The sequence below is a fragment of the Pseudophryne corroboree genome, chromosome 4 (genome assembly GCF_028390025.1).
Source record: "Pseudophryne corroboree isolate aPseCor3 chromosome 4, aPseCor3.hap2, whole genome shotgun sequence".
Classification (NCBI taxonomy): Eukaryota; Metazoa; Chordata; class Amphibia; order Anura; family Myobatrachidae; genus Pseudophryne; species Pseudophryne corroboree.
Window position 1 is genome coordinate 709,503,767 of NC_086447.1, and position 6,144 is coordinate 709,509,910.

A 6,144-nucleotide genomic window follows, 5' to 3' on the forward strand; every position below is an offset into this window, starting at 1 on the left:
TCTAGATCTATGAATGTATTGGGGGTATACCGCACTGGAGAATGGTAAGGTATCTAATAGATATTGTTAGAACCAAAATACATAATACAACGAGAAAATCTGAGTTTTCTAATGTTATCTTGAGTTTGGTGGTGCACCCTGAGTCAGTGGTAAGACATACAACAAAAGGGAGAGAAGAAGACTCTTTTGTGGGTGCACTCTTGTATGTTTAAGAGGTCTCAGAAGAGACAATAAGTAAAGATTATAAATGAATTTTTAAATATAACTTTTATTAACAATAATTGATAAAATAGTAGAGTTTACTGTCAAAAATTGGAGGTAGGGGTGGGGGGAAGGGTGGGGGGGAGTAGGGGAATAGAAAGGGGGAACACAGAACGAATTAATTACAGTGTAAATACTGAATATTGTTCTGGAATGCCTGGGTGCGATAATAACAGCTGGAGACCCTGAAAATTGAAGCGTTTTTATTCTCTCATGAGCGATGATGAGGAGACAGATGGGATGATTAAAGATGGAATGAGCAAGATGAATCTGCTGTCAGTGTTAGACGCTGAGCAAAACCGTCCAGGAATTTCTACTAAACTGAGTATTCCTCGAGAGTCTCCCACTCGAGTACTGACCCAGCCCTACACTGCTTAGCTTCCAAGATCGGAAGGATTCGGGCGTTACCAGTGTGGTATGATAGTAGAAAAAATATTAGATATCGAGGGCTCGAGAATCACTGATGAGAGTTCACGAAAATGGAGAAATAAAAGAAAAGACAAGAGAATGAGTGGAGGAGGAAAATAGGGGATCTGCTGCCACCGTTAGACCGGGATAATTACCCCTGAATCAGTGGTGAGAGTCCTGAAGATAGTATAAAGTGAGGAAAAGGAAACGATACTGATAGGTAAAAAAAAAAAAAAAAAATTTTGAGATTGGTTGATAGACAATGGGCTGCTTGATTGCAGGATGCTGATAGTACCTATGATAAAGGTACTAGGTGTGATAAAAAGCAATTTGTACACAATTAGCAGTCAAATAAATTGATTAGACCCATACATCACCATCAATTTGCTACTATCAGATTATTATAATTATACCAAAATGGTATCAGGTGGAAAAAGAAGGAGAAAATGAACAACAGTTTCTTATTTGTGTTCCGCTGTATGCAGAGCTGCAGAAATACTATATAATATGATTGCAAGATGCTGATAGTACCTATGATAAAGGTACTTGGTGTGATAAAGAGCAATTGTACACAATTAGCAGATAATTAAATTGATTGGAACCATGCATCACCATCAATTTGATGCTGACAGATTATTGCACATTGTACCAAAATGGTATCAGGTGAAAAGAGAAAGAGATAATGAACAACAGTTGATTATACAGAGCTGCAGCAACGCTATATAATACGCAGTATAGAGGATAGTGATAAATTGCTCAGCCAAATGATTAGATCAAAATGACTGAAAATAAAGGTTTAAACAGTATCCTATGTGGTATTAAGCCGCTAAATGCCGACTATCTGTAAAACGGGTACTTGCAAAAAACAGCTTGATGAATGCTATTATCAAATATAAATATGCAAAAAGATGCTGATATTGAGCAGATATTACCCGGAATTGTATGGAACGATCAGTCACTAATATGAGCAGGATACTTTCTGAGTGCGGAATGTCCGTGTCAAAGTCCAGGCAAATTGAAGATGCAGGATACACTGGTTCCCAGGAGCTGAGCAGTTCGTTTATAGCCGCACTGCCGATCAAAGTACCTGATGTATTGTGGAGACGTGGTCAGGTTGGCTGAGGAGAAGAGAGACACAATGTTCCTGGTCCCATCGCGGCAGTATCTAGCGGCGGCGGGTTGATGCAGCGGCTGCTGGGGAAAGAGCGGCTCGTGGTTCAGGATGTCCGGAATCAGCTGTCACACCCAGGCAGTGGGGATAGGGAACGGAAAACTAGTTTCACCCGTTCACCGGGCTTGATCACTTCCTGTTCCCAGAGGGGATAGTGCAGGCTTTATCTTGCAAGGGAGCTGGTCGTTGTCCAATCAAAAGGGAGGCGTGTCCTGTGTTTGTAAATTGCTGCACAGGTGGAACGGTTGTTCTGTTTAGTATTGGTTCCCTATTATGCTTGCAATTAGTGGCCCATTGCACAAAAGGAAAAAACAGAGAATATGTGTGAGAAATATACAAGGTTATTAGATAAAAAATGAGCATCTTGCTTATTATATAAGTGGGCATAGTGAAAAAATGGAAATAAAAATAAATAAAAATAAAATGGGGAAAATTAGCAAAAAAGAATAAATGAATGAAAATAATAAAATTGAAGCTTTCACAAATTGTTTATGAAATATTTAGATGATAAGAATAGATTAAATTTAAGTATAATAAATGATAATTGCTGGAAAAATATGTTAGGACAGCATATCTTGTCTGGAGTTATAAACAAACACGTTGTAAACATTGCATGAGGATATTCATGAATATGTTAATTTGGATTAATAATGCAAGTGACGTCGATGGAAGTGGTGGGAATGATTGTGAGAAAGGATGGTATGGAAAGGATGGGGAGTGAGGTGGAAAGGAATGGGGGGGATGGAGTGGGGGGGGGGGGAAAGGCGGGGGAGAGAGGGGGAAGGGGGGAGGGGGTTTAAGATTGTGGGGTGTTGGGGTGTTGGGATATGGGGTGTTGGGATATGGTTGGGGTGTATATTGTGTATATTGCACCAAACAAGCTCACATTTCCCACCTACTATTGAAAACATCCCAAAAGGGGAATTTCTTCGTCTTAGACGCAACTGCACAGAGGAGAAGGTGTTCAAACAGAAAAGCAGAGAACTTATGACCAGGTTACAAGCTCGGGGATACAGTAAACGCTCTCTGAAGAGAGCTCAACAATCTATTTCAAAAACCAACAGGGAATCCCTGATCTTCCAGGACAAACTCCAAGAACAAAAGGCTGACACCAAGATTCGATTTGTAGGGACCTTCTGTCCCGAATGGCGTCTACTAAAAAAGGCCATTCAGAAACATCTACCTGTCCTACATCTGGATCCAGAGTTATCACCTTTATTGGATCCCACTTTACAAATCAGTTGGAGGAGATCCAAGAACATCAAAGACACGTTGGTTCAGAGCCATTTTTCACGTGAAATGACCAAATCCAAACTCCCTAAGGGATCCTTTCCATGTGGGCAATGTAAGGCTTGCCCACAGATACAGATAACTGACTGTGTCAAGGACAGACATGGCAAGGATATTTCCATACAACACTTCTTCAACTGCGACACACAAGGAGTAGTCTATTGTCTAACCTGTCCTTGCAATCAACGATATGTAGGCATGACGACTAGAAAATTCAAAACTAGGATTTTAGAACATATGGGCTCCATTCGCAACTCATCGTCAGATCTTCAAAAAGGCAAAAAACTAACATCAGTAGCCAGACACTACCATGCTGCACATCATGACTCACCAAGTGATATGCGCGCCTTTGGCCTAGATAGGGTCCATCTAGGCATACGCGGTGGTGACTTAAGCAAAGAACTTATTAAGAAGGAAAGTGAATGGACTTTCAGGTTAGGTTGTCTCAAACCATTGGGTCTGAATGAATACATCAATTACAGTGCATTTCTGTAACCTACTTTCTATATAGCACCCATCAAGTGTCCTCGCTTCCTTCCCTTACACCCCTCAGTACACTCTCATCCAGTACACCCCTATTCATAACACATCACATTCACCCTTCTTTCATCAGCACTTTCACGCCCACCTCCACCACATACTCGGCACCATCACATCCGCAGTCCATTCACATGCACCTCACATCCATCCCATTACAGTGACCCAGCAAATTCCGACATATTTCACAACCTACTAACACGTTTCCACACAGCACTCCCATTGTCAACCCACTCCTATCCCTTACATCTCTACTCCCCTTCCTCATCTCACCATATCATTATACTTCTCGCCCACACAAGATCATCACCTTCGACACCACACACACATTCCCACCACACTGCAAACCACAACACCCCAACCATATCCCAACACCCCATATCCCAACACCCCAACACCCCACAATCTTAAACCCCCTCCCCCCTTCCCCCTCTCTCCCCCGCCTTTTCCCCCCCCCCACTCCATCCCCCCCATTCCTTTCCACCTCACTCCCCATCCTTTCCATACCATCCTTTCTCACAATCATTCCCACCACTTCCATCGACGTCACTTGCATTATTAATCCAAATTAACATATTCATGAATATCCTCATGCAATGTTTACAACGTGTTTGTTTATAACTCCAGACAAGATATGCTGTCCTAACATATTTTTCCAGCAATTATCATTTATTATACTTAAATTTAATCTATTCTTATCATCTAAATATTTCATAAACAATTTGTGAAAGCTTCAATTTTATTATTTTCTTTCATTTATTCTTTTTTGCTAATTTTCCCTATTTTATTTTTATTTATTTTTATTTCCATTTTTTCACTATGCCCACTTATATAATAAGCAAGATGCTCATTTTTTATCTAATAACCTTGTATATTTCTCACACATATTCTCTGTTTTTTCCTTTTGTGCAATGGGCCACTAATTGCAAGCATAATAGGGAACCAATACTAAACAGAACAACCGTTCCACCTGTGCAGCAATTTACAAACACAGGACACGCCTCCCTTTTGATTGGACAACGACCAGCTCCCTTGCAAGATAAAGCCTGCACTATCCCCTCTGGGAACAGGAAGTGATCAAGCCCGGTGAACGGGTGAAACTAGTTTTCCGTTCCCTATCCCCACTGCCTGGGTGTGACAGCTGATTCCGGACATCCTGAACCACGAGCCGCTCTTTCCCCAGCAACCGCTGCATCAACCCGCCGCCGCTAGATACTGCCGCGATGGGACCAGGAACATTGTGTGTCTCTCTTCTCCTCAGCCAACCTGACCACGTCTCCACAATACATCAGGTACTTTGATCGGCAGTGCGGCTATAAACGAACTGCTCAGCTCCTGGGAACCAGTGTATCCTGCATCTTCAATTTGCCTGGACTTTGACACGGACATTCCGCACTCAGAAAGTATCCTGCTCATATTAGTGACTGATCGTTCCATACAATTCCGGGTAATATCTGCTCAATATCAGCATCTTTTTGCATATTTATATTTGATAATAGCATTCATCAAGCTGTTTTTTGCAAGTACCCGTTTTACAGATAGTCGGCATTTAGCGGCTTAATACCACATAGGATACTGTTTAAACCTTTATTTTCAGTCATTTTGATCTAATCATTTGGCTGAGCAATTTATCACTATCCTCTATACTGCGTATTATATAGCATTGCTGCAGCTCTGTATAATCAACTGTTGTTCATTATCTCTTTCTCTTTTCACCTGATACCATTTTGGTACAATGTGCAATAATCTGTCAGCATCAAATTGATGGTGATGCATGGTTCCAATCAATTTAATTATCTGCTAATTGTGTACAATTGCTCTTTATCACACCAAGTACCTTTATCATAGGTACTATCAGCATCTTGCAATCATATTATATAGTATTTCTGCAGCTCTGCATACAGCGGAACACAAATAAGAAACTGTTGTTCATTTTCTCCTTCTTTTTCCACCTGATACCATTTTGGTATAATTATAATAATCTGATAGTAGCAAATTGATGGTGATGTATGGGTCTAATCAATTTATTTGACTGCTAATTGTGTACAAATTGCTTTTTATCACACCTAGTACCTTTATCATAGGTACTATCAGCATCCTGCAATCAAGCAGCCCATTGTCTATCAACCAATCTCAAAATTTTTTTTATTTTTTTTTACCTATCAGTATCGTTTCCTTTTCCTCACTTTATACTATCTTCAGGACTCTCACCACTGATTCAGGGGTAATTATCCCGGTCTAACGGTGGCAGCAGATCCCCTATTTTCCTCCTCCACTCATTCTCTTGTCTTTTCTTTTATTTCTCCATTTTCGTGAACTCTCATCAGTGATTCTCGAGCCCTCGATATCTAATATTTTTTCTACTATCATACCACACTGGTAACGCCCGAATCCTTCCGATCTTGGAAGCTAAGCAGTGTAGGGCTGGGTCAGTACTCGAGTGGGAGACTCTCGAGGAATACTCAGTTTAGTAGAAA

At 40.8% G+C, this 6,144-nt stretch overlaps 2 pseudogenes; one reads left to right on the plus strand and one right to left on the minus strand.

Moving 5' to 3' along the window:
- Positions 1 to 571: 571 nt before the first annotated feature.
- LOC134912298 (5S ribosomal RNA) lies at positions 572 to 690 on the minus strand (annotated as a pseudogene).
- Positions 691 to 6,025: 5,335 nt separating this feature from the next.
- LOC134912299 (5S ribosomal RNA) lies at positions 6,026 to 6,144 on the plus strand (annotated as a pseudogene).